Source organism: Pinus tabuliformis, chromosome 7 (assembly GCF_031772625.1).
Source record: "Pinus tabuliformis cultivar Carrire ecotype Pingquan chromosome 7, CPIR1, whole genome shotgun sequence".
NCBI lineage: Eukaryota > Viridiplantae > Streptophyta > Pinopsida > Pinales > Pinaceae > Pinus > Pinus tabuliformis.
Genome location: NC_142293.1, coordinates 408,129,627 through 408,139,867, shown reverse-complemented (window position 1 = coordinate 408,139,867; position 10,241 = coordinate 408,129,627).

Here is a 10,241-nt window from a genome sequence, read left to right as displayed (position 1 = left end):
CAGCTTTGTGGGCTTACTGGACCTCAGTAAAGAACACAACCGGGTTCACGCCTTTTCAATTGGTGTATGGCCTGGAAGCAGTCTTGCCAATCCAGTGCGAAATTTCGTTGCTTAAACTCACGATCGACCTCCTCCCCGGAACTTCAGAGGAAGAGGCTCGTTTCTTGGAATTAATCCAGTTGGATGAAACTCGTCGTGATGCCGCTTTGGCTAACGAGGCCCATAAGAAACGAGTCAAGGCTCAGTTCGACAAAAATGTCAAACCCTGTGTCTTCTTAGAAGGTGATTTGGTCTTGCTTTATGATAAAGAATCCGATAAATTGGGAGCAGGTAAATTCAAGTCCTTCTGGATGGGCCCCTATATTGTTAAAAGGGTATTAGCAAAAGGAGCCTACGAGTTAATGGATTACGATGGAATTCCACTGGCGCAGCCCCACAACGGGTTGTACCTCAAGCGTTACTATGCTTAAATAGTAACCTGCATGCTTTTGTTGTATTTTGTTTTCGCTAAAGTATTTGTTCTGGTCGAGTGATCCACCTTTTTCATTTATGGCAGATGTCGAACCTTATGGAGACATGTGTTGGATACGCCGACGGAGCGAGTCGTAGTTCGCGGAACCTGTCTTCCGCGGCCTGGGCCATTTTTGATCCAAGCGGCGAGTTAGTAAGTTTCAGAGGTGTATGTATTGGGCAATCAACAAATAACATCGCTGAGTATAGCACGTTAATAGAACTACTCTCTGATGCCATCACACGTGGCATACGCCGACTAATTGTCAGGCTAGACTCACAGCTCGTGATACTACAACTCAATGGTATATAATCTGTTCGCAATCCAGCTATTTATCGCATGTTCCTAAGGGTTAAGATCTTGGAAAGGCGATTTGATTCAATTCAATATCAACATATTTCAAGAAATTACACGTTAACCGACTCATTAGCAAACTATGTGTTAGGTAGACATTTGCAACATTTATAAAAAGGACACATCATCAAAGATTGTACATATGGATCACGTAAATCAACCAGAATAAAATCCGAAAATCAAAATATATAAGCTGTTTATATAAGTTCATACATAATGTTCTGTAACCAAGACAAAATTGGTCATATGACCTAAAAACTCAAAAAGATGCTAGGGGGCACCCTAGCCTAGTGGTGCTCATGATAGTACGTCACGGCCTGTGCAATCATGTGCAAGAGACCAGTCCATCTTCTAGGCACGCCAATGGTATGACGCTGCATCTGTAAATGTAACTCGTCAATCTGTACATCCGGAAGGCCACGAGTAAGGCTCTCAACCTGCTCCTGCACAGCTGTAAGGGTCTCGGTGTCGTCAAGATCGCGGATAACAACTCTCGTAGCAGGCTCCCCTGCTGGGGCAGCAGCTGGCGATCTCGGACGAACTGCTGGACGAACATGACCAATATCTGCATGCACCCAAGAGTACAATTAAAAGTCTTGATAGAATAAAGCACAGCAACGTTATGAATAAGAACAATAAACAGTAATGTGGTCAAAGAGTTTACCAATGGCACCCCACTGCTCGCCATCCGGTAGAACCAAATCCGGATCACCTCGGAAATCCATACCCACATATGGATACTCAGAAAACGCCATCTCTTGGCGCTCGAACCACCTAAAGAAGGCCTCAGTAAAAGTAATCTGAGGTTGACCTGCATGCCTAGACATGTGGTCAACCCACCTCTGCATGCGTGGCTCGGTCGGAGAAGGCAAGTCAAGTATGATGTACTGGGGCTGCATCAGTGGGATTTTCTCCAAGGCAAAGGCAGTCAGAATAGAACCAAATCCAAAGTTCTTCAGCTTCCCGTCCTTTACCTTGGTCAATTGACTTTTCATCTGAACAAGTACTGCATCACACCAGTTGAATACTTTCGGTTGGAGACACTCCAAGGCGTGCTGCATATAGGACCTGTTGGCAACATGTAAAGCTGTGCTGCCGGCCATCCTACCAATAGTGAACAGAATGGACCTGAGAGCCCGATCAGTAATCTCACGGATAACAATCTTGCCGTCTCTGCTCGGCTGAGAACCTTCCCTGCAATATTGGTGGACATAATCTCTGGTGGAATCAGTCCCCTGGGCCGTACCTGATAAGGAAACGAAGGCACCTCGTCTTGACAACCCAGTCAAGAAGTACATGTCCTCTATGGTCAAGGGGATGGTCTTCCCCCTAATCTGGAATACTTGGTTAACAGGATCCCAAGCATCAAGCATTACTGCAGTAAAGAAATATGTGCTCTCATACTAGAGATACGGAAGAACTTCAGCAGGCCACAGTTCCGCAGCGCGTTCACCGTGACCGGGTCATGGAGGGCAATCATGTCCTTCTCTTCATGTTCTCGTTCTCGCCATGTAAGGGACATTTTGTTCAAGTTTCCCTGCAAAGCAAACAAGAGAAAGAGTGAATTCCTGTTTTGGTGAAAAAACTGGCGAAAAAATCATCAAAATGACTTGGAAACTCAGTCCTTTTGAGCCCAGCGCAGGCAGAAGGTCCTCTACCTGCGCTGAGGGTCAGACTGCCTTAAGGCAGGTTGACCTTCAGCGTAGGTTTTGAATGGGGAACCTGCGCTGAACCTAGGGCGCCCTGGCAAAACCCCAGGGGCTCAAAAAGACCGGAAAACAAGCAAAAAATAGGGAAATGAAACCGTGAAAGGAAAGAGCTAGGGTTTAGCTCCTACTTGGTCCAGACGGCGCTGAAAATCGTCCGCAGAATCTCCCGGAATCAACTGGTGAAAATCAAGGGGGAAGAGGCACCTCCAGAGCTCCAACAAACCAAATGCAAATGAAATGGTAAATGAGAGGTAAAAACACCTTTTAATGGCTTTTTACATAGTACAAAGTGAAATATTAGGGTTATAATCTCATTTTCATGAAAATATTATTCATTTCTAACATAGTTTGTTGCAGCAATTGAAAATACAGTACTCTATTTGAAAAGAGAAAAGCTAGTAATGGTAAAAACTCAAAAATTTGACCATATATCGAGCAGTTTTAGCATAAAGTTCATGCTCATTAAAAAAATAAACGCAAGTTCAAGCAGTTTTACCGTGGAATTTATGCTCGTTAAAAAATAGAAAAGCGTGAGCAAGGGTTCCCACCAGAGTTCAAGCTCATTAAAAAATGAACCTATTCCGGTAAATAACCATTGTGATCGTAAATTTATTAGCCATAAAAGCCTTGGTCGTGTTTGCACCTGCCACCTCCATTTCATTTGGCCAATCGTTCACCCCCATATGATTGTTTACCCATTTTGAGGAACAGCTGCGAAGAGTGATTTCACTTAGCCATCCTTGTGACACTGCCGTGATTGGAAAATTCCAACCTGTACCTGGAATCTGCTGCTATCACTGTTTATCACTCGTTCCTCAAAAGACGAGTCTTCTTTGAGCTCTTTTCAATTGACTCATAAAATATGAAAAGTTTGCCGAGTTTTGGCCTTCCAGCTCGTTAAAAGGACCAGGAGAGCTATCCCTCCTCTAGATTTTAATCTTTTGGACCTGAGGGATTATTGCACAAAAAGGTCGAGCGCTTGTTTTATTCGGCTCGTTAAAGTTATCGAAAATTCATCCCTTCTGTATTGTTTTATACTTTTTCGGACTTAAGGGATTAGATGACGAAAAAGGAATTTTGGAGTTAACTTTCTGTACCTTTTCAGACTCTCTAAAAATGAAAAGGACCGAGTTGTCTTTGTCGCTAGACTCGTTAAAATGATTAAGTAGCGACAAACTTGTCTTTAGACGAGAACGAGTTTCCCTATCGCTAGGCTCGTTAAAACATAGCGATGGGCTTGCCCGAAGGGCAGGTTATAGAACAAGCATATGTTATCCTCCTCAAGCTTGACAAAAATAAAGAGGTACTAGTCAGGAATGACTGGGGAAAAATTGGGAGAACCTCAAAGCTTTAATGGTAGCAGGTCGCTCTTGCACATGACACTTTGTCCTCCATATCACATCGGGTTGGGTTGTTTCATTCACCGGTCTCATCACCATGGTCTTCGCCAAACCATCCGTATTTGGGGTAATGCTACCGATCCATCACATCAGTGTCGTTATATGTTCAAGAGATGTGTTCAGAAAGAGTCAACCGTGTCCCATCCACTGCCATACATTATCCTTCATCCACCCATGATCGCCACCCTGAATCATATCTCACAGATTGTTTTCACCTCCACTAAAATCATTAGCTCCGTTCTGTGTCACTGATGTGGGATTCATTAAGGCCCTCCTTTGACAGATCGCTTCTTGTCGACTTCAGCTCATTATCCAAGAAGTTGATCTAGGAACACCCCCCCAGTACTTTGAAGCTTGCATGCCTCAATGGCAAGTTTCTCACTTCCGGCGACAGGTATACCTCAATGACCTTCGACCAGAAGATTTTGCGTGGTGTTCGACGCCAAGTCCTATATTCACACCACGTGAATTGTACTGTAGCACCTTGAGGGTCATTGTCATTATCTGTGATTCCTCTCGCGCTTGTTAACGGTTTACATTATTGACCGGTAATCAAGCGATGTCTTTCCATGTTCGACTTCAGTGCAATTCTCACATGGATCGACTTGTACTTAGAGTGAAGATCGAACGAGATTGAAGACCCCAGATCTAGTTTCATCCATCCGGGCTGCGATATATATTTAGGAAATATAAAGACATTTGATATGTACATTATTGCAGCAGATGATCATCCTACTCAAAGGATGATAATTTCAGCAGAGAAGTATCAGTCTATCATCAGACGGTCGTCTGTTATATGTACCAAAATGAATTTATAAAGCTGAGCATGGGAATGCCCGCCTCAGCTAGATCATGAAAGTAGAATGAAAAATAATGTATTGTATTGTATATTATTGCAGGGCACCTCTCAGCGATTGAATGAACTTCGGATCCTCCTGATAAAGCATTTCACCCGATAAACGACCTCATACTTTCGGGGGAAACTGTAATAGACATTTTTGTGCCTAACAACATGAAGCATGAAATGTCAATAATCTGAGGGATCCAAAGTCCCTAAACATGTTGTTCTTACCCTTAGAGGAACAAGGTCAGCAAACCACAACACTGAAAATTAGTTCTCCACCTGAAAACACTCAAAAACAAGCTATTTCTGGATCATGTCAGCTGCTCCACTAAGCATCTGCGCTGAATGTCAAGTCTAATGAAGGCTACCTGCGCTGGGCGAGATTGGCCAAGTGGCACAGTCATTCTGCAAGGTGTCGACTGCCCAGGAAGCTTCCAAACTGACACTTGGGTCAAGGAATTCGCCTTGTGATGAGTAAGAGGGTCTTGATCTCCAAGTGGAAGCAAGAATCTCCAAGTGGACTCAAGAATTGAAGATTAACTAAAGTGGGAGAGGACACTAGTCAGCTTCATGCCAGTCTCAAGATAACTCATCCTTTCTCCAAAACCCTATATATAGATCTCTCTCATGAGGTCTAGGGAGGCTGGAATTTTGTGCAAGTAAGGAAGTGCTGTTGGTTTGAGTATAGAGCTATTGGGTGATTTGCTTGAAGGAGGTGAAGAGGAGATTTCTTTCTGCTGGGAGGTGTTGCTGGATTGGGCCTATTATGGTTGTAACCCTCTCAGAACTTTACTTCTTTCATTAATAAAGTATTCGAGGTTCTTCAATATGCATGTGTCTTGATGATGGATTGATGCTTGTATATTTGATTTATGCTAATCCCTGAATCGATTATGGATGTATGCTTCTTGTAGTTTCCTTTTCTTGTGCTTTTACAGGATCTTTGTGTAGCTGGGCCGGTGAAAGAGCGAGGAGCTGGGAGCAAGCAGCAAGGAGTGAAGACTAGATCAACCATTAGCGCAAGATAACGGTTAGTGGATCATCCTTCTCTTCTCTCTCTCATCTCATAAAGAAGTAATCTTGAATAGCTTTGCATTCAGTTGTTGCTGAGGTACTATCACCCTTAGAGTGGGATAGGGTCATTCCGTATTGGATACTTTTCCCAACAACAAATTGGCGACTCCACTGGGGGTAAGCAAAAGACATCTAACAAAAACCCACACACAGCACAGACTGGGCCTAAATCACCATGTGTCATATGTAGAGGAGACCACTTCCATAGAGATTGTCCCTGTATTCCCGAGATACTAAGGGACTGGTCCCCTCGGTTGCACAACTCGGGAGCCTCAACCTCTGATAGCCAGGTTGAGTGCTTATCGTCAACCAGCGAAAGTGAAGGTTCAAGACAAAAAGGAGGAGCAAGATCCCCCTGTAGACTGTGTGAAGGCGATCACGCCATCCACCGTTGTCCCTTCTTTGGAAGTGATTTCACCTAGCCATCCTTGTGACACTGCCGTGATTGGAAAATTCCAACCTGTACCTGGAATCTGCTGCTATCCTTGTTTATCACTCGTTCCTCAAAAGACGAGTCTTCTTTGAGATCTTTTCAATTGACTCGTAAAATATGAAAAGTTTGCCGAGTTTTGGCCTTCCATCTCGTTAAAAGGACCGGGAGAGCTATCCCTCCTCTAGATTTTAATCTTTTTGGACCTGAGGGATTAGTTGACAATTGGCCTGCCTATTTGGCTTTTCTCAACTAATGTAGTTCAGAACACCATGGTTCCTGAGCAGTCGAGTCAACAGTTAGATGAGTCTAGAGTTTCCCACCAGCCTTCTACTTCCTCCAACCCTTCCTCCAATCCTTCATCTTCAAAAGGTAGAGCCGGCAAAAGCCAAGCTCCCACGGAGAAGAAGGAAAAGAAGAAGAAAGAGAAGAAGAAGAAGGAGCCTAAGGTGACTGGGGGTAAGCAAAAGACATCTAACAAAAACCCACACACAGCACAGACCGGGCCTAAATCGCCATGTGTCATATGTAGAGGAGACCACTTCCATAGAGATTGTCCCTGTATTCCCCAGATACTAAGGGACTGGTCCCCTCGGTTGCACAACTCGGGAGCCTCAACCTCTGATAGCCAGGTTGAGAGCCTTACTCGTGGCCTTCCGGATGTACAAATCGACGAGTTACCTTTACAGATGCAGCGTCATACCATTGGCGTGCCTAGACAATGGACTCGTCTCTTGCGCATGATTGCACAGGCCGTGACGTACTATCATGAGCACCACTAGGCTAGGGTGCCCCCTAGCATCTTTTTGAGTTTTTAGGTCATATGACCAATTTTGTCTTGGTTACAGAACATTATGTATGAACTTATATAAACAGCTTATATATTTTGATTTTCGTATTTTATTCTGGTTGATTTACATGATCCATATGTACAATCTTTGATGATGTGTCCTTTTTATAAATGTTGCAAATGTCTATCTAACACATAGTTTGCTAATGAGTCGGTTAACGTGTTTAAATTTCTTGAAATATGTTGATATTGAATTGAATAAAATCGCCTTTCCAAGATCTTAACCCTTAGGAACATGCGATAAATAGCTGGATTGCGAATAGAGTATATACCATTGAGTTGTAGTATCACGAGCTGTGAGTCTAGCCTGACAATTAGTCGGCGTATGCCATGTGTGATGGCAACAGAGAGTAGTTCTATCAATGCGCTATACTCAGCGATGTTATTCGTTGATTGCCCAATACATACACCTCTGAAACTTACTAACTCGCCGCTTGGATCAAAAATGGCCCAGGCCGCAGAAGACAGGTTCCGCGAACTACGACTCGCTCCATCAGCGTATCCAACACATGTCTCCATAAGGTTTGACATCTGCCATAAATGAAAAAGGTGGATCACTCGACCAGAACAAATACTTTAGCGAAAACAAAATAAAACAAAAGCATGCCAAAAAGGAGACAGATCCACCTCCCTGTACCTGGAATCTGCTGCTATCCCTGTTTATCACTCGTTCCTCAAAAGACGAGTCTTCTTTGAGCTCTTTTCAATTGACTCGTAAAATATGAAAAGTTTGCCGAGTTTTGGCCTTCCAGCTCGTTAAAACGACCGAGAGAGCTATCCCTCCTCTAGATTTTAATCTTTTTGGACCTGAGGGATTATTGCACAAAAAGGTCGAGCGCTTGTTTTATTCGGCTCGTTAAAGTTATCGAAAATTCATCCCTTCTGTATTGTTTTATACTTTTTCGGACTTAAGGGATTAGATGACGAAAAAGGAATTTTGGAGTCAAATTTCTATACCTTTTCAGACTCTCTAAAAATGAAAAGGACCGAGTTGTCTTTGTTGCTAGACTCGTTAAAATGATTAAGTAGCGACAAACTTGTCTTTAGACGAGAACGAGTTTCGCTATCGCTAGGCTCGTTAAAACATAGCGATGGGCTTGCCCGAAGGGCAGGTTATAGAACAAGCATATGTTATCCTCCTCAAGCTTGACAAAAATAAAGAGGTACTGGTCAGGAATGACTGGGGAAAAATTGGGAGAACCTCAAAGCTTTAATGGTAGCAGGTCGCTCTTGAAAATGACACTTTGTCCTCCGTATCACATCAGGTTGGGTTGTTTCATTCACCGGTCTCATCACCATGGTCTTCGCCAAACCATCCGTATTTGGGGTAATGCTACCGATCCATCACATCAGTGTCATTATATGTTCAAGAGATGTGTTCAGAAAGAGTCAACCGTGTCCCATCCACTGCCATACATTATCCTTCATCCACCCATGATCGCCACCCTGAATCATATCTCACAGATTGTTTTCACCTCCACTAAAATCATTAGCTCCGTTCCGTGTCACTGATGTGGGATTCATTAAGGCCCTCCTTTGACAGATCGCTTCTTGTCGACTTCAGCTCATTATCCAAGAAGTTGATCTAGGAACACCCTCCCAGTACTTTGAAGCTTGCATGCCTCAATGGCAAGTTTCTCACTTCCGGCGACAGGTATACCTCAATGACCTTCGACCAGAAGATTTTGCGTGGTGTTCGACGCCAAGTCCTATATTCACACCACGTGAATTGTACTGTAGTACCTTGAGGGTCATTATCATTATCGGTGATTCCTCTCGCGCTTGTTAACGGTTTACATTAATAACCGGTAATCAAGCGATGTCTTTCCATGTTCGACTTCAGCGCAATTCTCACATGGATTGACTTGTACTTAGAGTGAAGATCGAACGAGATTGAAGACCCCGGATCTAGTTTCATCCATCTAGGCTGCGATATATATTCAAGAAATATAAAGACATTTGATATGTACATTATTGCAGTAGATGATCATCCTACTCAAAGGATGATAATTTCAGCAGAGAATTATCAGTCTATCATCAGACGGTCGTCTGTTATATGTACCAAAATGAATTTATAAAGTTGAGCATGGGAATGCCCGCCTCAGCTAGATCATGAAAGCAGAATGAAAAATAATGTATTGTATTGTATTTTATTGCAGGGCACCTCTCAGCGATTGAATGAATTTCGGATCCTCCTGATAAAGCATTTCACCCGATAAACGACCTCATACTTTAGGGGGCAACTGTTATAGACATTTTTGTGCCTAACAGAATGAAGCATGAAATGTCAATAATCTGAGGTATCCAAAGTCCCTAAACATGTTGTTCTTACCCTTAGAGGAACAAGGTCAGCAAACCACAGCACTGAAAATCAGTTCTCCACCTGAAAACACTCAAAAACAAGCTATTTCTGGATCATGTCAGCTGCTCCACTGAGCATCTGCGCTGAATGTCAACTGCTCCACTCTGTACCTGCGCTGAATGTCAAGTCTAATGAAGGCTACCTACGCTGGGCGAGATTGGCCAAGTGGCACAGTGATTCTGCAAGGTGTCAACTGCCCAGGAAGCTTCCAAACTGACACTTGGGTCAAGGAATTCGTCTTGTGATGAGTAAGAGGGTCTTGATCTCCAAGTGGAAGCAAGAATCTCCAAGTGGACTCAAGAACTGAAGATTAACTAAAGTGGGAGAGGACACTAGTCAGCTTCATGCCAGTCTCAAGATGACTCATCCTTTCTCCAAAACCCTATATATAGATCTCTCTCATGAGGTCTAGGGAGGCTGGAATTTTGTGCAAGTAAGGAAGTGCTGTTGGTTTGAGTATAGAGCTATTGGGTGATTTGCTTGAAGGAGGTGAAGAGGAGATTTCTTTCTGCTGGGAGGTGTTGCTGGATTGGGCCTATTATGGTTGTAACCCTCTCAGAACTTTACTTCTTCCATTAATAAAGTATTCGAGGTTCTTCTATATGCATGTGTCTTGATGATGAATTGATGCTTGTATATTTGATTTATGCTAATCCCTGAATCGATTATGGATGTATGGTTCTTGTAGTTTCATTTTCTTGTGCTTT